The sequence below is a fragment of the Bubalus kerabau genome, chromosome 3 (assembly GCF_029407905.1).
Source record: "Bubalus kerabau isolate K-KA32 ecotype Philippines breed swamp buffalo chromosome 3, PCC_UOA_SB_1v2, whole genome shotgun sequence".
NCBI classification, from domain to species: Eukaryota; Metazoa; Chordata; class Mammalia; order Artiodactyla; family Bovidae; genus Bubalus; species Bubalus kerabau.
This window is the reverse complement of record NC_073626.1, coordinates 126,418,362-126,440,521: the sequence shown is the minus strand read 5'-3', so window position 1 is coordinate 126,440,521 and position 22,160 is coordinate 126,418,362. Positions and strand designations below refer to the sequence as shown.

Sequence of the window (22,160 nt, the reverse complement as noted above, 5' to 3'; positions counted from 1 at the left end):
GATGGTGGCGTGGAGGTGGTGTCCCTCTAAGAAAGAAGCTTCACAGCTGTGAGAGGAGGGGTTTCCAGGTGGGAGAGGCCCTGGCTGGGGGCAAAGGGGATCCTCCTTGCTCAGGGCTCCTGGTGCAGCCCCCTAAGATCCCTAGCCCACTGCACACAGGCTGGCCCCAGAGCACCCTTCCCTCCCGCTCCCACTGATCCTTCTGTCCCTTTGGGGAGAACAGCTGCCAAGATGCCTGCATGCCCCCACACCCAGCCCCTCACCTCTGCAGCCCTATACCTGCCATTTCCTCTGGACCTCACAGCTTCCTGCTCTCAGCTGGGTGGGGTGGTGGGGATCGGAGCCCAGCAGTGAATAATCTGAGGTCTTGGCCAGGCTCCTTGCATCCCACCCTCTATCCACAGGAGCAGCTGCCATGCAAGACTCACTGGGCTGCTCCCGATCAGATGCCACTCCCCTACCCCCTGCACGAAGGTCTAGAGCAGGAGAGCTGGCCCAAGGGTCTGCTGGGAACTCGGGGGCAGGGGGGGTGGGGGTAAATAGCCAGATATTTCAGCCATGTATCCTGGCTGGGGTAAGCAGGCAGTCCAGGGCTCTCCCCACTCTGGTCAGCCTTCCCTGGGAAGCCGGCAGCAGTAGCCAGGCCTCCCAGACACACCTGGGATCAACCTTCCCAGAACATCACCCAGGGACCAGGACTGGCTCTTGGTCACTTCTGAACTCTTGCATGACCCTTGGCTGAGCAGGCTCACAGAAAAGGCCTCCTTCAGGTTTTCTGAAGGAAGAATGGCAGGGTCTCTCCCCCATTCTAGAATGCAGTCCATCACAACTCCATCTGGCCCCTCAACTCCTCTGTCTCCAACACCACACTCCCAGTCTACCGCCTAATATTTCCAGCTGAAGGGGAGTCTCTCACCAAACCCTCATCTTCCAGGTGAGGACCTCAAGTCCAGAGAGGGGAAGACATTGCACAGCAGGGCCGGCTCAGAACTCACCTTCCCTTCCCAGTGGCAGCCCTCCCCTCACAGCACATCCAGAGTTCAGGACTGGAGGGGAGTCAAGGGGATGAAAGAGTGAGACCTAGAGCCCACACTGACCTGCCTTCAGGTCCCCGGCTGCCCATCCCACAGGCCTCCCACCACCCAGCTTGTGTCAGAGGAGCCCCGAGACACAGCCCCCAGGTTCTCCAGGAGCCCTTCCACACCAGGAAGAGGCACGGAGCACCGCAAACACCCCAGCACAGCAGGCGCCTGGGGAAGCAGGTTGGAGAGCCCCTCAACAAGGACACAAGGCATCCAGGTGACCTTGGGGTGTTTCCTGGGAGTGGGGCCCCAGCTTCAGCATCTCCACAACCCACTGCCAGAGACTGTCCTGGACCACAGCCCTGGATTCTAGAAACACTGACCACCCCCAACATACACACGCCTATCTTACCTTCTTAACATCTGTCTGTCCTACTCGACCTCAACCAGTCCCTCCCAGGGCCAGAGGCTGCAGGTCTCCCCATTGCCCACCGGGCCACCCATTGACAGACAACAGAGTGGAAGGAGTCAGGTGCAGAGTCAGACAGAACTGGATTCTCTCGTGAGCTGCATAACCCCACCTCTCTGAGCCTCAGTTTCCTCCCATCTAGAAATTGGGCATAACACAAACCACTCTACACTGAAAGCATTAAACGTGTCCATATGTCTCAAGACAGGCGCCCAGCAGGTACTCAAAGCCATTGCCCTCTCCCCCCGCCATGCCATCCCCCACCTGCCTGGCACCTGCTGCCGCTGGCCTGGCTTCAGGAGCTGCCATGGCTACAAAAACCAGCATCTGGTTCAGTCCCATCTCAGAGGGCTTGCGGGGGCCCTGTCTCACTAACAGGACAGTCCTAGCCCCCAGGCAGGGCTGAGCCAAGAACAGGAATTTGTACCTGACATTTAAAAAGGCCCAGGAGCCAAGCGCCTGGGGACACAGAGTGACAGGGGCCCAGGGGAAGGGTCAAGGTGGCTATTTCACAGCCGGCAGGGTCTGTCTCGGCCCCAGCCATGCCTGTGCCCACAGGGCCCATGCTGTCTCCCGGTGGCACACAAGGGGTCTGTGCGGCCTCCTAGTCGCCCCAGAGAGGAGCAGTGTTCTTCCCATTTATAGGTGAGATGGCTAAGGGCAACTTGTCCAAGTTCACACTTAAAACCCAAGTCTACATATGGGATGTTCCAGACCCCAGACTCTCCATCATTCAGTCCTCCTGCCTCAGAGGACTGGAGGCCAGTGAGAGGCCCTGGCCTGTGTGCTGAGGGGGCGGGGGGCAAGTTCCCCCAGGCCCTGAGGAACAGGAACTGCCCACCTGTGGGGCACGACTGTCTGCTCACGTCTGAAGCCACATGCATCACAAGACACGAGAATGTCCCCAACCAACTCTGGGTAGAAACCACTGAATAGCGCCCAGAGAGGTAAACTACATCCGAATCATGAGCACCACAGAGCATAATTATTAAATGCTGTCATTTCGGAAGAAAATTAATTAGCAGTAGCTGTAGCTGTCTTGTGTCTGCTGAAGCAGCGTGCATCTCAATTAAAATATAATTGCCGCAGCTTTCATCACAGCGGGTTAAACAGCGTGAGATGCGGAACGGGCTCCTGAATCAAACACGTGGCTTGACTCAGTGTGGAAGTATCACAGAAGGGGAGGTGGGCAGGACAGAGGTTCCCCCCCGCCAGGCCCCTGTGCCCATCCATGCCCACCAATCCTGGCAAAAGGCAGCATGTCCAGATGTAGAGATGGAAGTGGAGAGTGGTTCCTTCAACTTCTGCACAGACTCTGCCTTGGGAAAAGAGATTTTATGCCTGGCAAGAGTCACAGAATTCTCAAGGGGGCCCCAACTGTGGACAGTGAGCTACAGAGTAGAATGTGGTCTGGACTGGACAGATCAGGAATTACCTCACTACGTGGTATCCCCTAGGGGAGGCAAAGGACTCAAGAAAGGACCCCCACTTTGCATGCCTACAAGGTCATACGGGGAGAAGATGAGAGGCAATAGAGATCAGTGAGGCCTGTGGCTAAGAGGAGGCCACCATGAAGGGCAGGCTGCTCCTCCTCTCTGGCTGGCTCTTCCCACAGGAGAGTCAGGATCAAGTGCCAGACTCTCAACAGAGTCAGGGATAGAGTTTTTCCAGTTTTCTAAGTTTTAAAACACAGTGAAAGCCTAACCTAAGGGTAATCAATATTTGACCTCTTATCTAGGAATTTCTGCACCTAGATGCACACCAGAGTGTCATCATAGAAAGTAGAGTAGTGATTGCTGGTAGCGGGGCTTTCTACTCGTGGATGTGGGGTTCCTTTTGGGGCTGATGGAAACGTTATAAAAATAAATGTTGCTGATAGTTGTACAACTCTTATGAATAATCTAAAAACTTTTTAAAATTTTTTATTTACCCTTATTTTTCTTGGAGTTTTTTTGTTATATTTTGACTATTTTTTTTAACTTTTTACTTTGTATTGGAGTATAGCCAATTAACACTGTTTTGATAGTTTCAGGTGGACAGCAAAGGGACTCAGCCATGCATATACATGTATCCATTCTCCCCCAAACTCCCCTCCCATCCAGGCTGCCATATAACATTGAACAGAGTTCCCTGTGCTACACAGTAGGTGCCTGTTATCCATTTTAAACATAGCAGTCCGTATATGTCAATCTCAAACTTCGTAACTATACCTCTCCAAAATTTTTCTTATTGACGTATAGTTGATTTACGATGTGTTAGTTTCAGGTGTACAGCTAAGAACTATGGAATTATGAGCTTTAAAAGAGTGAATTTTATGGTATATGAAGTGTAGCTCAACAAGGCAGTTACCAAAAAAAAAAATATATGGTTTTTAAATCACATGCACCCAACAGCTGCCAGATTTTTCACCAATGCATCCTTCTCTCATTCTTCAGACGCATCTTGAGGGGCTGGTGCAGCTGTCTTGGGTTGGGAACTGGGCAGACGGCAGGGGGTGCCCTCAGCCCCACCCCCAACATCAGTGGAGCCTGGATGCTTTTCTGAATTGTCAGCTTGTATTAGAGGCTTCATCTTCACCTAGGCATCAGGATGCTTCTCAGGAAAGGGTGGTAAGTGATGGAGGGGAAGGGAGAAGAATGAGACCCGTCTGTTCAGGAACCCAGATCAGGAAGCCCCTGATGATCCTCCCACACCCGGTCCAAGCCCAGCTTCACCACAAAGGTGGATGCTCTGCTCCGGGCCCTGAGGCTATGCCGCCTGCATCACAATGTTTCCAGCCCTACACCAGCAGTGCTGCGGATGCAGCTACATGCCCCCACCCTCTGCCAACTGGGAGCGACCTCAAAGCAGGCACTGGACAGGAAAGGCGCCCAGAGGACGCACAAGGGATGAACGGCAATCCTCACTTCTCTCCAGCACCAGGCACAGAGGGCACCCCGCCCCAGTGGGCTCAGAGGGAAGCAGGGAGCTCCGGCGTGGCGTCCAACAGCACATGGAGCTGAGCAGCCTGGACAAGCACCTGCTTTCCCACCTGTCCGAGCTCTGACCTTGAGTGAGAGGACACCAGAAGATGCCAGGGACTCTTCCCAACTCGAGCCACAGGCCTAGCCGGCCCTTCCAGAAAAGCAGTCTCAGAGCAGCCCCACCTCCCAGCCTCAAGGCACCCTGCTCTCCTAACCCTGTAACTGACTCTATAGACCTACCCTCTGGAACCTCTCCCACTCACCCTTTCCTGCAAAGTACCCTAACAATCTTCCTTGGGCCTTAAAAGCACTTCCACTCTGACCCACCCGTTCCTCTTCAAATTAACCTCTCCCACAGAGAGCCCTCACAGCCCTGACAAAGCTGCTTGTCACAGGAAAACGCAGAACGCCAAAATAGTGGAAACAATTCCCAACAACCCCAAATAATGGGCTGGTTAAGTCATCCCAGCATGTCCAAACGATGTAACATTAGTCATTGAAAATCAGATTTACAGAATTACTTAATACCATGAGACGGGCTTATGTTAAAATACCAAGTGAAAAAATCCAGGGTGCAAAGTTGCACACAAAGCAGGACGCTCTCACCGAGCTCACAGACTGCAGGAGGGATGCTGGAAGGAAATGTACCTGCCACCACGCGTCACTGCTGAATAAAGGCATCACTGGGGCTTTCTTCCTTCTTCATTTATACTTTCTGGAACTGCGCACACTGTGTCTTTGAGCATGGATTGCTTGCTTATAACTATGGATTACAATAAACTGTGGAAAATTCTTTAAGAGATGGGAATACCAGACCATCTGATCTGCCTCTGGAGAAATTTGTATGCAGGTCAGGAAGCAACAGTTAGAACTGGACATGGAACAACAGACTGGTTCCAAATAGGAAAAGGAGTTCGTCAAGGCTGTATATTGTCACCCTGTTTATTTAACTTATATGCAGAGTACCTCATGAGAAACGCTGGACTGCAAGAAACACAAGCTGGAATCAAGATTGCCGGGAGAAATATCAATAACCTCAGATATGCAGATGACACCACCCTTATGACAGAAAGTGAAGAGGAACTCAAAAGCCTCTGGATGAAAGTGAAAGTGGAGAGTGAAAAAGTTGGCTTAAAGCTCAACATTCAGAAAACGAAGATCATGGCATCTGGTCCCATCACTTCATGGGAAATAGATGGGGAAACAGTGGAAACAGTGTCAGACTTTATTTTTCTGGGCTCCACAATCACTGCAGATGGTGACTGCAGCCATGAAATTAAAAGACGCTTACTCCTTGGAAGGAAAGTTATGACCAACCTAGATAGCATATTCAAAAGCAGAGACATTACTTTGCCAACAAAGGTTCGTCTAGTCAAGGCTATGGTTTTTCCAGTGGTCATGTATGGATGTGAGAGTTGGACTGTGAAGAAGCCTGAGCGCCGAAGAATTGATGCCTTTGAACTGTGGTGTTGGAGAAGACTCTTGAGAGTCCCATGGACTGCAAGGAGATCCAACCAGTCCATTCTGAAGGAGATCAGCCCTGGGATTTCTTTGGAACGAATGATGCTAAAGCTGAAACTCCAGTACTTTGGCCACCGTGTGCGAAAAGTTGACTCATTGGAAAAGACTCTGATGCTGGGAGGGATTGGGAGCAGGAGGAGAAGGGGACGACAGAGGATGAGATGGCTGGATGGCATCACTGACTCGATGGACATGAGTCTGAGGGAACTCTGGGAGCTGGTGATGGACAGGGAGGCCTGGCATGCTGCGATTCAAGGGGTCGCAAAGAGTCGGACACGACTGAGCGACTGATCTGATCTGATCTGATGACAAAATATGCTCCAAACCATTTGTCCACAGAAGATACGAATCTCTCCTCCCCACCACGACCCAGGCAACTGGTCCCCAGATCTCGGAGCCTCTGAGCATCAGCATAGCCCCTTTCTTCTGCCCAGCCTGGAACTGGTCACCCTGGGTTTTCCTGGGGACTCAGAATGAGCTGTTTCTAGTAAAACATATCCCTGCCACTCACTGGGTGCTGGGTGCCACACCAGCCCCCGTGGTTACCAAATGAATGTGGTCGGTACCCTCAGAAGGATTTGCTTAAGTGGAAGCAAGAAACAAGGAAACCAGGAATTAATTGAGGAAAAGGACCTGAGCTTCTGGGTGCTGGGAAACAAGTGGAGGAGGGAAGCCTTGGGTGTTACCAAGAATTTAAATGTTATCCTGGACTAAGGTTTGTATAAGCCTGGCAGTGCCAACCTGCTCCTGGTCCAAGGCAGACATTGCTAATCAATCACAGTGCTTTTTCTGAGCAGCCCTGGTAGGGGGTGGGGGTGGGGGCAAGACATCAGACAGCCTCTCCCAATCAAACTGCCCTGGCACAGGCAGCCAACTCCCTCCATCTGTGCCTGTGGGCGACACGCCCTGTAAGGACGGGAGTGGCCTGACCGCATTTGACACAGATTGCTCCGGACACAAGGGTGCCTGGGCTGCAGGGAGACCAGGCCAGAGACAGATGTAGAAGTCCAAGCCCTGGTGTGTGCCGAGGGCATGGGGAGGGAGTGGACAGGGCCGCACTGTCCACTCTGAAGCCAATTTCCTCTCTCCTCCTAACTTTGAGGAGGCCCGGCAAGCTTAGCCCTCTGGAAGGAAAAAGACTCCAGCCTGGCCAAGCAGCCAAATGCACAGAAGGGCTGCACTGGCCAGCTCACGACTGGGATGGGCAGAAGGCCCCCCAAGACAGCCCTGGGCACCTGCCCAAAGGCTCATGTCCTCCCAGACAGGTCGGTGTCTGAGCCACTTGCTCAAACTGTTCCTTCAGAGCACGTGGCCCCTGATGGCTTGTGTCCTGTCTCCTCAAGGAGACTGCAGATCTCTTCAAAAAAGGAAGAAGCTCTTGATTTACCCACAGGACTCTAAGCTGGAAGGAAGGACCCTTGGAAACCAGCCAGCCTCACTGTACAAACGGGAAGGCCAGGAACATATGGAGACACCTCCTGAACTCAGAGCAGGTGACGGGCAAAGCCAGAGTTCAGTGTGTCCCACGGCATGACCCTCTCTCCTGAGTCCAGCAGAGTGCTGGACCCAGGAGGCACCCAAACCTTCAGTGCAGGGCAGTCCTCCCCCTTGAGCACCGGCCCTGGGGCTGCTGGCCGCCACCCTGTGCACCAGCCCACCCTTTGCACACAGTACGCAGAGAGAGGCTCAGCCCCCTTGCAGGAGTGGGGACCCATGCAGTGCCCATCAGCAGCACCACATCAAGATCGCATGGCTGCTTTTGGGCTTGCTCAGGCGTGCTCTCCAAAGATACACTCTAATTCGCTGCCACAGAGCCTCATGTGGCCAGGCCAGACGAGGATTCCTGATGGGCTCTGGGCCTTGGCGAGCAGGGCTGAGATGCATGTCATCAGCAGTGCCTGGGCTCCAAAGATTAACTCAGACTCAGCAGGTGGGAGCAGAGGGGGTGTGGTGGGCTCACAGAGGAGTCCTTTTTCCATCTGTCAGGCAGGTGTGGTCAGCACTGATGGCTGAGCCCCAATTACTATTACTACTATAATCAGAGACACCTGCAGGCACCCAGCACATGGCTTCCCACTGGCAACCTTTCCCAATCCACACGACATTCAGAGGCTCCCAGCCCCATCTTGTTTTCTTCTTTCTTTTTTGTATATTTTGGCTGCACCAGATAGCATGGGGGACCTTAGTTCCCTGACCAGGGATTGAACCTGAGCCCCGTGCATTGGAAGCATGGTGTCTTAACCACTGGACCACCAGGGAAGTCCCAGCCCCACTTTCAAGATGAACCGAGGATCCCAGAGGTTCCCTCTCTTGCTAAGACCACAGAGCAGAAGAAAGGCAAACATTTAGGACTCTGCACCCAGGTCCCACCTCACATCGTCCCTACCTCAAATCACCTGCCTATCAGGTAACACCTGGCTGTCCTCTGGGCAATGACATCCTAAATGCAGGGCACCTGCACCTGGTCACTCACCAACACCCCCCCCCCAAGTGCCTTCGGGTCTGTGCCAGGCACCTGAGCCAGGACCCAGACAAGGGCAGCTCCTACCCTCAGCACACCCCTGGTCCAGCTGTGGAGGCAGACTGGTAACCTAGCACCAGTACCGGATGGAGCAATGTCCAGGAGAGGAGGCATTCCGGGAGAAGGAACTGCTAGGCAAAGGCCAGGAGAGGAGGCAGCTGTGGGCACTGAGAGGCCAGTGCGAAGCTGGTGATCAGCAGCACAGAGGATGTGAGTGTCTGAGGAGAGAGGGGGCTGGGAAGATGGAAGCTGAGGGTCTGCACGTCTCGTAAGGGGCCACAAACTGGCACGACTCCAAGGAGCACCAAACAATATGGTCTGAGTGAACTTGAGCACAACCAGGATACAGAATGGGCTTCCCTGATGGTTCAGCGGGCAAAGAATCCACTTGCCATGCAGGAGACACAGGAGATGAGGGTTTGATCCCTGGGTTGGGAAGATCTCCTGGAGGACAGCATGGCAACCCACTTCAGTATTCTTGCCTGGAGACTCCCATGCACAGAGAAGCCCAATGGGTGGGGTCGCAAAGAGTCGGACACAAGTAAGCACTACGCACACAGGATACAGAGTGAGAGCTGCTGAGGTCCACTAGGGGCCTCGGCCTGGGAGCGGAGCCTGCTTGAGCTGGAAAGGCCTCTGCCTGCAGACAACTCCAGGCTGGGAGTGTGCAGCAAAGCTTCTCAGTGCATGGAAGGAAGGGCTCCTGCAGAGCCGAGGGCTTATCAGCCCATGAGACTCACAGACCCCAGCAACATGAGCCCCACCCCCACCATGGGCCTCGGATCAAACATCAAAGGCCAAGCTCTCAGGGTATCCAGCCAAGTCCTGAGCACCCCATCCTGCCAGGTTTCCAACAACCACCACCACCCAGCACCCTGGCCAAGCTGGTTTCATTCAGTCCTGCTCCAGGCAACTCCCTCCCTCTGTGGGACCAAGGAGAAGGGCAGGAGGCACAGGCAGGCACCCATCATCAGTCAAGCAGGACCTGTCCTGCCATGCAGACATCTAGAGGATGTGCATTTATCTGTGTACGCACGCACACACACACGCACACTGTGCACTCAAACTTCTATAAACTCAAAATCCATACACAATCAGAAATGCACTCACATCCAATGGATGAACTCACAAACACACAATAACAGACGCACTCGTGCATTCATAAATACACAAGTCACGTACAACAGGCATATGAAACGGACACGTCCTTGCACAGCAGCACATGGGCACTGCTTGGTATACACACACAGGAGCAGCCCAAGGGACAAGCCCCTGAGCCTGCCTCCTGGAACCCAAGGAAACTGCTGCCAGAAGTACGCTCCACACAGTTCAGGCCAGGCAGGTTCATTTGTCTCAGCGGCAGAGAGGGGACAGGTGATGAGGTCCCCCCAGCAGTTAGGAGGCCAGGCCAGGTAGAGACAAAGTCCCAGAGAGGGGGACTAAATGCTCAGGGTCCTGAGGTTCTGGGGATGCCCCAAGTCCCAGGGAGCCCCAGAAACTTTCACTCTGCAGCAGAAAGAGCCCACTGGACCCAGTGCCAGCTGCTCAGCACCAGCCAAGGGCTCATGATGAGCAGGGGGTGCGCTGGCTTTTGCACACCTTACTGAAGACGCCACAGGGCTGAGCGCATGTGTAGAGGCCCAGGAGCCTCTCCTGACTTCCCTTCATTCCTCCATTGACAAATCCATCCATCCATACATCCAATCAACGTTGGCAGTGGGTGGGTGCCAGTGCCGCACACCAAGCTGAGTGCAAAGTGGGTTCCAATGTCAGAGTGGATCCCAGAGCAGGGAAGTGTCACTTCTGGCCACAGTGTCTGCTGTTGGACCATTTCCCAATGAGGAATTTTGTTACCTCTCCTCATCCTCAGGAGGCCATAGGAATATTAGGCCCACCAGCCTTGAAGGAGCCCTCAAATTCCCCAGCTGAATGAATGAATAGAGAAAAATATGGGACAGCCCCTCAGCCCACAGGTACTTTATCTGTCTGTCAAAGGTTCCTGGCCCACTTTCCCAGGGAGCCATCCTGCCCCTAGCTGTGGCAGTAAGGGGGACTGCAGCCTGCTGGGCACAGGCATGTGGGGGACCTCTGAGGGCAGGCAGAGCAAGGCCTGAAGTTCTGGGGCTGAGGGGGAGCTGTGGGGTCCCGTCCAGATGCAGGCAGCAGGCAGAGGAGGGGCAGACAGCGCCTCCGGGTCCAGGCACACCGGGACCTACCCTGGCAGGGATGAGGAAGGAGCCTCTCCCGATCAGAACTGCCACTCACAGAATGTTCTCTAGGTCCAGACCTCACCCGAGTGCCTACCGCTGTGTCATCTCCAGGACACCCCTGCAAGGCAAGAACAAGGACCTCTGTCCCACGTGTGAGGAGAGGGAGGCACAGAGGGACACGGAGCACTCAGGTCACACAACTAAGTGACCAGGTTGGCCTGACGCCAAAGACAGCACAGAGAAGGCGCCTTCATGGCTCAAATCACCATCTGCTCACAGCAGTGGCAAAGCAGCGGGTTGCATGGCCTCTGCTCTCCAGTAGCCTGAACACACTTCTTAGGTGCAGACAGGACCACCGAAAGCACCCCACCCTCCCACAGGGAGAAGGCTCCACAGCTAGGCTCAGTGGGCCTTGAAAGGAACCCCAGCTCCACCAGCCACTTCACTTCTCAGAACCTCAGTGTCTCCCTGTGTAAAATGGGGATACATGAACCCACTGCACAGGAGCACCAAGCCCAGAGCCTGGAGCAGAGTGAATGCACAAGAAACGCATGCGTGTTGGGAGAGACACTGCTACTCCACACCGGAGATGCTGCAGCTTTTAATAAAAAAAAAAATACACCAATACATGGTGGAGTACGAAGTAAAAGCATTTAGAGAAGAGCTTGGGTGGGTCTGGGTTCCAGAAAGGTCAGGAGGAGATGGGCATGGACTGAGCCCAGAGGCGATGGAGGCAGCCGGGGTGCCAGCATCGAAGGGAACATCGCAGACACCGGGCACGGAGGCCCTGGATGTGCCCAACAGAGCCCGGCACTTCCAAGGATGTCAGCTCCCTCACCTCGCAGCGCCCATGGGGTGTAGTCCTGGACAACCTCCTTTTCCAGATGGAGAATAAGAATAAGAGCCAGGGAATAGAAAAGAACTTGAGGATCAGGCAGCTTGTTGAATGGAGCCAGGACTGAGGCTGGGGCTGCTGGAGAGAAGGTCAGGGGGACGGGGCAGGGGACCATGGGGGAGGTGGGGAGAAGCCCCCTGGTGCCCATGCCCCCATGCCAATTTGTTGAGGGTATTAAAAAGTTTCTTTTCAATTACTCCTTTCTTGGAAATTACTAATAGCACTCTGATGAAGATGCGGCTTAATTTCCCAGTTGGTTTGGAAATGAGGAGACCCATAATTGTATGACCCTCTCAGCAGTCGCAGACAGAGATGAGAGGGGGGTTGCCCCTTGGGGGCCGATCGTGGATAAAAACATCCCCACTGAACGTGATGGACCCCCGGTGCCAGACAAGGCTGGGGTGTAAGCTGCCTCCTCTGCACCCCAGCATCCTGCTCCATGCACTCAAGGTCCTGGCCTCACACTATGCTCTCATTTGGAAAAGCTCTGAGCCCTCTAGGCCATGACCACCTCCTCAGGGACCCAGGTCTCCGCCTCTCCGAGGAAGTCAGCTCCCAACCAAGGAAGCAGCTCACATACAGTCCCAGGCCCACTGCCTGGAGCGGGGAACGCCCAGGGCACACTGCAGATGGGAGGAAAAGATGAACAGCCCTTAGAGCGGCTGTGTGTTTTTCAGGTCTTTCGGTCATCTCCACATCTCAGCCTTGCCAAAACCCCATGAGTACACCCGTTGGATAGGGGAAAGAGGCAGCTGCCCGAATTCCTATGGGTGTGGCCTTGGTCTGACTCTGAAGGCTGGCTTTCCTCCATCCCCACTCCCTTCTCGTGAACCTGCCTCTCATACCCAGAGATAAGGCAGATCTGGGAACAAGCCCCACAGGGCAAGTTGCCTTGACTGGAGCTTCTAGTATCAGCCCCAGGAATTTCACTGAAGTGTTTTAGAATCTTTCCCTATAATAATACAATCATGACAGCCATTGTTTTTTTTTCAGACGCTGACTCTGTTATGTCACACTAAGTGATTTGTGAAAATCACCCTGTCGGGGTGGAGGGGAGCACGATAACATCCCCATTTTACAGATGCAGAAACTGAGGCACAAAGGTCTTGAGGAACTGAGTCAATATCCCACCAGGCCAGTCTGAGCACAGGGACGCTCCTCCACGCCCCGGCCACCTCCCAGGTTTTCTCAGACTGATGAAGAACACAGAACATGTGCTTCGGGGTAAGGACTTTCCCATTCCTGAGATGGGGTCCCTCCTGACCAGTCTTTTCTTTGCTGAGGGCAGCCTCTGTGCCCCTCTACCCCAGGGCTCCACCCTGAATCCTCTCTAGAGGGGCTGTGCGACAGTCCTCCCCAGGTAAGGAGGTCCTCGGGGTCCCCACAGAGTGGGCACATGCTTGGAGGGGCCTGCTGGCCAACTTCACACCACCCAGGGGCTGGAAGGGACGTGCTGCCCCAGCCACAGTGCTTCCCGGTGAGGCTGATAGGTTCAGGCTGAGGCGCCACAGCTGGACTGAAGGCTACGGGATCGGGAAGGGTCAGCCGGCTGCAGACACGCAGAACAGCAGGAATAACTCATCCCAGCCGGGCCTCGCCAGCGTGAGCCTCTGAACCCTCCGCATGGGGTGTAAGGAAACCCCATCCGCCATGGGAGAGGCACTGGGCGGGGACCCAGACGTCCCTGCGACCTCATCCACAGAGGGACTCTTGTTCGGAAAACAGGCGCTATCACTGTGACAAATGCTGTCTGGATTCCAGGAGTCTTTTCCTGCTGCTTTCTCAATCCCCAATTCTCCCTCTACACCGACACCACCGATCTCATGCCTCGCGTCTCCTCCGGCTGCACTGGAACATGCCAGAAGGAGATCAGGCAGCGAACTTTGGAAACAAAGGAGACCATGGCCTCGGAGACACATGGTGAACTCTGTCTCACCTCCTCACTGACTCTCACAAGGCCAGAACTTTGCTGGGCAACAGGACGCCTCTCGTCCTGCAGAATCTCCTATCTGTTCCCTAGACAAGCCGTGATGGCCCTAACGGAGGACAGATGGCTCCAAGTGTCCACTGACAACACAGGCAGGCACAGCCCCTCCCAACCCTGCTGCAGCTATTCAGGACGAACCCCCACCAACCCCGGGGTCCTCAATGTTCTAGCCTCACAGATTCCCTGCAAAAGGAAGACACAGACGTGAGTGGGTACTGCAGAAATCAGCCTGGGCTGTCAGGGAAGGCTTCCTGGAGGAGGCAGCATTGACCCTGGGCATCAGAGCCCAAGGAGTCTAGGCAGTAGGAAGCAGGGGTGTTGTAAGCACAAGGTAGTCACTGCGTTCTTATCACCCTGAAGGAAACTCCGCTTTTATCACCAAAAGGAGTCCAGGCCCTATCACAGGATCAAAACCTGCAAATTCTGAAGCTTTCTAAAGCACAATATATACATACTCCCAAAACCTCAACTGAGCCATTGGGACTTTAAGCCTCGCTTAAAGGCAAAAAGGCAGCAGTGGGCCATGCAGTGAAAGGGGCTCTGTCCCCAGAATGTATGAAAACAGTCAACTTTTCTGCAGCATCCAGGACTGAGTTCAGGGTGTGAAAGGGACCCTAGGGCACCTGGGAGAGGTCTGGTGGTCCCACACCGGGATGTCTGGGGACAGCATGGGATTGCCAGATATGAATCCTCCATCCCAAGGGCAGAGGAGGGTCAAGGAAAGACCCCTGGCAGAGTGGGCACCAGCTTGGGACTTGTGGACAGCAGGGGCCTCGGGGCTAGAAGCAAGGCAGTGCTCACCACACCCTAGACAGAGGACCCTCAGCTCTTAGCGCTGGGCATTTGCAGCAAGAACCAATGAATCAAGGTGACAGCTCATCACTGCCTCAAGAGACACAAAGGCAGACAGACCAGAGCTAACTCAGGAGCCTTTTATCAGAGAAACACCTAAAAACCCAGGGAAATGACAGCTCCACGGGCGATGAGGTTTAGAAACGCTAGGTCAGCATGAAGAAAGTTTCTTTAGTGGAGGACTTCACAGAGCTTTCAAAATAGCACCTCGTGCTTTTAAGACCCTGGAAAGCCCCTGACTAAGGCTTCCTGGGTAGCTCAGCTGGTAAAGAATCTGCCTGCAATGCAGGAGACCTGGGTTTGATCCCTGGATTGGAAAGATCCCCTGGAGAAGGGAACAGCTACCCACTCCAGTACTCTTGCCTGGAGAACTCCAGGGACTGAGGAGGCTGGTGGGCCACAGTCCATAGGGGCACAAAGAGTTGGACTGAGCAACTTTCATTTTCATAAGAGGCTTCTCCCAAAGTTGGCCCTTTCTTCCTGCAGAGTCTGTGCACAAGGGGAGCTGGAAACTCCAGGAGCCTTCCTGGCCTCTCCCTCCCCATCCCAGGGCACAGCAAGCTGGTTGGGGTCTCCCCAGGAGGGCTTGAATCCTGTGCCTGGCTGGGATCCACCCCTCACTCCTGCTAGGGATGGGGTGCAGGGATGGGGTGCAAACAGGTGAGGGTGAAATCATGAAAAAGCTCCCCTCAGAGTGTTGAGTGTCAGTTCTTTAAAAAATTTTTTAAATGTTCACATCAACACGTGCAATGTATGAGGGTTATTAGCCAATTCCTGGGACACACCTAACAGTTTGGGGATGGAGGTGAGAAGCTTGCTCTTGGCAACTTGGGAGGCACAGCCTGGGTCTCCTCCAGGTATCTCCCGAGCCAGTGACACCCACTGCCAGCATGTCCTCAGGTAGCACCATGGAAGGTGGCCACCACATCCCTCTGCTGAGGCCCCACCCTTCCTGGCCGACACCAGAGCCTGGGAACCACAAGCCACATGCTCTGGCCCCTCACCTGCACCTCCTCCCATGCCCTAGGGCCATCAGTACATCCTCCTTGCAGCTCAGAGCATGGTGAACACATCCAGGTGACAATATAGGAGGCCCAGGAGACTTCCATCCAGCAGGAAAGGTTGGGGGACACGTAGGGTCTGCATCACCAGTGGGGCTTTTCTTGGGACCCCCAGAGGAAAGTTCTTAAAGCAAGATGTCCTCTCAGGACTATGTGCTTGTCTCCATGGACAGAGAAGTATGGCTTTGGAAAGCCCTGGCCATCCGACCGGCCAGGGAAAACATAAAAGGCCCTCTCATTGAAAAAACCCTCTAAGAATAGAACCTACCCCCAAAATCTGTGAAAATGGTCTTGGGTTTTGACCCCTACTTGTCTCTTGCAGCCTGGGCCCACAGACATGTGACGCACACACCAGATCCAACTTCAGCTCCGTGAGCAAAGGCAGGCCCCCAAGTCCGTCAGAATCTCTTCCAGGGGACAAGATGGCACATGCCGGCCCAGCCAACACAGTAGGGATCTTTGTCATTCTGTCCAGAGGCTGTTATTAGAAGGCAGTCTCCTGACTCTGTGCCAGCCCCTCCCAGCTCTTTCCTGGAGGGCTCCCCCCACCCTGCCCTGCCCTGCCCAGTGCCAGAGAGCAGCTAGACCCGAGTGTCCACTGGATGCCAAGACTTGCTGCACCAAGCTCCCCACCTCCCCGCCTCCAACAAGCCACCCTCGACCTCCTACCTTCCTTCCTGCCTCCCTCCTTCCCTCCCTCCCATTTCATTGAGATGTAATTGACCAATAACATTATACTACCTTGAAGTACACAACATAATGGACCTTCCCGGTGGCTCAGCGGTAAAGAATCTGCCTGCAATGCAGAAGATTCAGGTTCAATCCCTGGGTCGGGAAGATCCCATGGAGAAGGGCACGACAACCCACTCCAGTATTCTTGCCTGGAGAATCCCCATGGACAGAGGAGCTGATGGGCCACAACCCACAGTGTCACAAAGAGTTGGAGACGACTGAAGCAACTGAGAACACATGCACACAACATAATGATTTCATCAGTTCAGTTCAGTTCAGTCGCTCAGTCGTGTCCGACTCTTTGCAACCCCATGAATCGCAGCACGCCAGGCCTCCCTGTCCATCACCAACTCCCGGAGTTCACTCAGACTCATGTCCATCAAGTCAGTGATGCCATCCAGCCATCTCATCCTCTGTCATCCCCTTCTCCTCCTGCCCCCAATCCCTCCCAGCATCAGAGTTTTTTCCAATGAGTCAACCCTTCGCATGAGGTGGCCAAAGTACTGGAGTTTCAGCTTTAGCATCATTCCTTCCAAAGAAATCCCAGGGCTGATCTCCTTCAGAATGGACTGGTTGGATCTCCTTGCAGTCCAAGGGACTCCCAATGATTTCATATGTATGTATATTGTGAAGTGATCAACACAGGAAGTCTAGGGTGCATACATCAAACTCCTGTAGTTACATATTTTTTCCCTCATGATGAGAACTTTTAAGATTTATTTTCTTAGCAACTTTCAGATATAGAATATATCATTATTAACCATGGCTATCATGCTAAGCAGTACATCCTCAGGACGCAATGTTTGTTCTATTTATTCATTATTTAAATTTTATTTAGTTTATTTAAGTAAAACGGACTACATCACTATGTTAGCTTTAGGTATACAACAGCGATTTGACGTTTCTATACATTACAGAATGATCACCTGTCCCTTCCTGCCTCCCTCCCTTCCCTCCCTCAGCAGACATTGATGAGAGCCAATGCTCTCTCACCAGATGAAATAGACAGAGATCTGATACCCAGTTATCCAATCAAAAGTGTGACAACCGTCAGATAGGAGTCTGTCCTGGGGGAGGGGGAGGCGTGGCCAGCTAGGCCAGTGGTGGGATACAACTACAGAACCCAAGGCCAGCTGGGGAGCCAGGAGGCTTGGGACCAGTGCTGAGTCTGGATCAGCCACAGGCCCTCGACAGCCCACTCATGGCACAGGGCAGGGGAGGTTGTCCATCTCACGGGAAGCCCTCTCACTCCCTGTGCCACCCATCCAGCACATCCCCTGCCCCTTGACATCCTGAGCATCCTCACCCACCCCGGCCCAGGCCCCACCACTAGGAGCTCTGGGAAGGCAAGAACCAAGGCTGCCTCCTGGGCCCCTTCCTCCACTCACAGCCCTAGCTCAGACATCCTCCCCCAACTGGGTCAGTCCACACAAGTCTTCCCATCGTGCCCTCAAGTTGGCTACACAAGACCAGTTTCCTCCTTGGCGACCTGCCTTTCTCCCATCACCCAACTCCTTTATTTTGAAAAGCAGTGAAGCTACCAAGATCCAGACCAGCAAAGGATGGGGAGAAATGTCTGGCAACAGTATTGGCTGCAGCAAAGCCAAGGTGCAGCCCAGTCTAGACCGTCTCCCCGCTCCATGCCACCGCCCCTCTATCCTCCCAGCGCTGGACCAGCTCCTCAGGATTGCACAACAGGGCATTCAGGGTCAGACCTTCCCGGGACAGGGTTTAGAGGAGAAAAGTGCGCCTAATGAAGAGGAACTAAAGGGCAGGATTCCAGAAGGACCTGGAAATACTGTGGCTGTTTTGTTTTGTTTTTGCAAACAGGCAAACACAGAACTTCAGGGCATGAGAACAGAGTAGAAAGGGACAGGGGTGAGGTCTGAAAAAGCGCAGAGAAGGAAAGATTGATGCAGCAGTGGTCTAAGAGCTGACGGAGACATTGTGGGGGAGAAGGGGCTGACCTAGCCAGTGGGAAGGCAGGCGGGTGCTGTTAGGGGCTCATAGGGACAAGTAACCAAGGACCCACAGGTGATGATTAAAATGTGGTCACCTGCCCAGAATAACCTGAAGACAGCCTCTCCTTCCCCCTGACATATACACAAGTGTCAATAAGGAAAATTTCCCCAAATCTCCCAACACAACCTCCAGAGGTCACCCCAGGCCCTAAGGAAGCCTCGATCCTTCTGATCCTTGGAAGGTCTGGACTTTACGACCTTTTCCACCAGAGGCACAGTGATGCCCTCTGGGAGGCCCCAGACTCTCCTCAGAGCCCACTCCAGGGCCACTCCCCAGCCAGGCATCCCAAGGAAAGATCAAATCCCAGGGCCCTGGGACGGTCATATCCCCTTCACCTGACAGATGCAGCAAGTGAGGACCAGAGAGACAACGGCCTTGCCCAAAGGCACACAGCTAACATGAATCACCCTGCCCTTCAGGGGCTGACCAGCCATGGCCCAGGGAAGAAGGCCACCAGAGGACCTCTGAGACCACCAGGGACATGCCCAAGGACTAAGGCCCCTCATTTGTCCAAGGTGCCACTGGGGTGGGTGTCTCAGAGGCAGAACACCCACTTCCATCTGTAATCACTGGCCATGTGGCCTCACACAGCCAAGAGGACTTCTAGAGCAAAGAAACCTGCCATGGGGTGGGGGACAGGAGAATCACTTGAGATCCAGCTCTGAAAGAGCTTGCCCCCAGTCACCGTGCCCCTTTCTTCCCCTTTTTCTATAGGAGGGGAAAAGTTAGAGGTGCCCAGCCCTGGGTCAGGCTGTGTGTCCTTTGACAAGCCACTGACCAACCTCAGCTTCCCTTTTTCTACAACAAGATGACCAGCGCAGCAAGACTCAGAGGCCCGCAGGCCTTGTTGGCCTCTTCCCCTGGAAGTCTGGCCCCACAGAGTGGCCACAGCTGGCCTGGCCCTGGCCTGCGGACAGTGGGCTCCCCAGGGCCTGCCCACGGCCCTCTCCTCAGGACAAGGAAGGCGGGGGTGGCTGACGGCTGGCTGCCTGATTTATAGCCTCCTCCAGCCGCCCTTCCCAAGGCGGCAGGCCCAGCAGATATTTTCCATGGCCATGGCCGAGTTCAGACGTTCAAGGGAGCCCTGGGTCTGCGCCTTGGGCCTGGCCCAGCCTCCCATCTCCTGATGGCGCAGGCGGCCAGGGGCCCAGGCCCAGGAACAAGCACTCCATCACGGGGGAGAGCGAGTGGGAGCCCAGAATGCCGCAGCCAGGGCCAAGAGCCCCGGGTAGGGGAGGGCCAGGCCTCCCAGCCAGCGTGGTTCACACCAGGCCCTTCCCACTTCCGTTTTCTCCTTTCTCCCCATGACAACATCTTGAACGAAAGCCTCTACTGGCAAGCCCGAGCACCCTGGGGTTTTCTGCCCCGACGCGGCTCCCACGCTCGGCTGTGCACACAGCCCTTGGACAGGCTGCTGAGATTGTGTGTGGTGCTAGTGGTGAAATACAAACCTCCGGCCCACACAAATGTTCTTGGAGGCCTCACTCCCTCCAGGCAGGATCAGCCCAGATAACTAGGGAGGTGTCCCTGTCCCTCTCAGCACCAGACCCTTCCCCAGTCACCCTCTGGCCAAACCAGACTCTCAAATCAGGCCATGAGCACATTCAGATAAAGATGATCCATACCATGGAATCTCTATACCGTTTAAAACGGAGCCTCCAATCCAGCTTTCTGCTTCCAGTCAAGATGGAATAACAGGAACTAGATTCAGGTTCCCACCCGAAACCACAGACAAAATATTTGACCGTAGTTTTCAAGACACTCAACTGCAGGCGACAAAGGGAAAGTGGTCCTCAGAGACTGAAATAAACAAGGTGGTGAGCACTAGAGAGTGCCCCAGGGTGAGGGCAGGGTGGGGACAGGGGGAGGGCAGATCTGGTGGACTCCCTGACCTGCAGAGATGGAGCTGAAGTCCAGGCAGACCAGGGCAGTGAGAGTTTGCAAGACAGAATGCTAAGAGGGAGAGCTGAACAGAGAGACAACCTTAGAGACTGGCAGGGCACCCCAGGGATCAATGCAGACTACAACAGGCACATGCAGTTCTGCACCAGGGCCAGGGAAGCAGCTAAAAGGAGGAGAGGGATGCTGCCCAGGACAAACAGGGCCACTGCCTGTTCCCACCACCCAGACTGGAAAGAAAAGCATTAGGTAGAGAACTCAGAAGGATTTTGCCTCAACAGCAACGATTAACTAGCCCTGGGCTCTGATCCCATCTAACTAATCTTAAAAGCAAGGATAAACCTTTCAAATAAGTCAACCATGTCTCAAAGAAAGTTCAAAAATATTTACAAGATAACAAAAACATTCAATACCCAACAAGATAAATTTTACAATATCCAGTATCCATCAAAAATAACCAGGCATGCAAAAAAAAAAAAAAAAAAACCCACAGGAAAATACATCCCATTATAAGAAAATAATCAATTAATCAAAACTGAATCAGAGTAGACATAGACATCAGAGCTTGAAGATAAGAGCTTTCAAACAGTTAGTTAAGAGGAGACAGTAAAGATATAAAAAGACCCAATCAAACCTCTAGAGATGTAACACACACTAAATAGGATTAGTGGCAGATTGCAAGTGCATGCTCGGTCACGTCTGACTCTTTGTGACCCCATGGACTATAGCCCGCCATGCTCCTCTGTGGGTTTCCCGGGTAGCTCAAACAGTAAGAATCTGCCTGCAGTACAGGAGACCTGGGTTCAATTCCTGGGTCGGGAAGATCCCTTGGAGAAAGAAATGGCAACCAGCTCCAGTATTCTTGCCTGGAGAATCCCATGGACAGAAGAGCCTGATGGGTTATAGTCCATGGGGTCGCAAGAGTCAGACATGACTGAGAGACTAACACTTTCATGCTCCTCTGTCCATGGAATTTTCCAGGTGAGAATACTGGAATGGGTTGCCATTTCCTACTCCAGGAGATCTTCCTAATCCAGGGATCAAACTGTGTCTCTTGCAGGCTGATTCTTTACCACAGGCACCACCTGGGAAGCATCAGTGGAAGATTAAACACTGAACTTAGATAAGACAATGAATCTGAAGAAACAGCAATAGAAACTAGCCAATACGAAAAGCAGAGAATTACAAAAGAGAGCATGTGACAACTTCAAGATGCCTAATACACGTGTAATTGGAGTCCCTGAAGAAGAAATGGAGAAAAGAGAGTGGAAAGAAGAAATATTTGAAGAAATAAAGGCTAAGAATGTTCCAAATTTGATGGAGACTGCAAATGCAAAGAAAATCTGAAAAAAAAAAAAAAAAAGGATCCAGAGTAGAGATTATCAGCTAAGATCTAGAAAGTCACTAATTCTACTCAATATTCTATAATGACCTATACGGAAAAAGAATTTTTTAAAAAGTAGTTGTATCGATATGTAAAACTGATTCATTTGCTATACACCTGAAACCAACCCAACATTGCAAATCAACTATCAGATCAGATCAGATCAGTCGCTCAGTCGTGTCCGACTCTTTGCGACCCCATGAATCGCAGCACGCCAGGCCTCCCTGTCCATCACCAACTCCAAGAGTTCACTCAGACTCACGTCCATCGAGTCAGTGATGCCATCCAGCCATCTCATCCTCCGTCGTCCCCTTCTCCTCCTGCCCCTAATCCCTCCCAGCATCAGAGTCTTTTCCAATGAGTCAACCCTTCGCATGAGGTGGCCGAAGTACTGGAGTTTCAGCTTTAGCATCATTCCTTCCAAAGAAGTCAACTATACTCCAATAAAAAAAAAAGTTTTTAAAATTACTGATAATGATAAAGGAGCGAGTTCATCAAAAGTGTATAACAATTCTAAACATGTATGCACCTAAAAACAGAGCTTCAAATACATAAAGTAAAAACTGAAAGAATTGGTTTGAAGGCCAGTCAATATGATTCACCATATTATCCCATCCAAGAT

At 53.1% G+C, this 22,160-nt stretch overlaps 1 protein-coding gene and 1 non-coding gene across 2 annotated transcripts in view; both read right to left on the bottom strand.

The window, feature by feature from the left end:
• Positions 1-22,160, bottom strand: part of GLI2 (GLI family zinc finger 2) — a 264,002-nt gene that overhangs the window by 216,422 nt on the left and 25,420 nt on the right. The gene's annotated exons all lie outside the window — the stretch shown is intronic.
• TRNAW-CCA (transfer RNA tryptophan (anticodon CCA)) lies at positions 8,162-8,234 on the bottom strand. Its single transcript has one exon. It is a non-coding gene; the product is annotated as a tRNA-Trp (tRNA).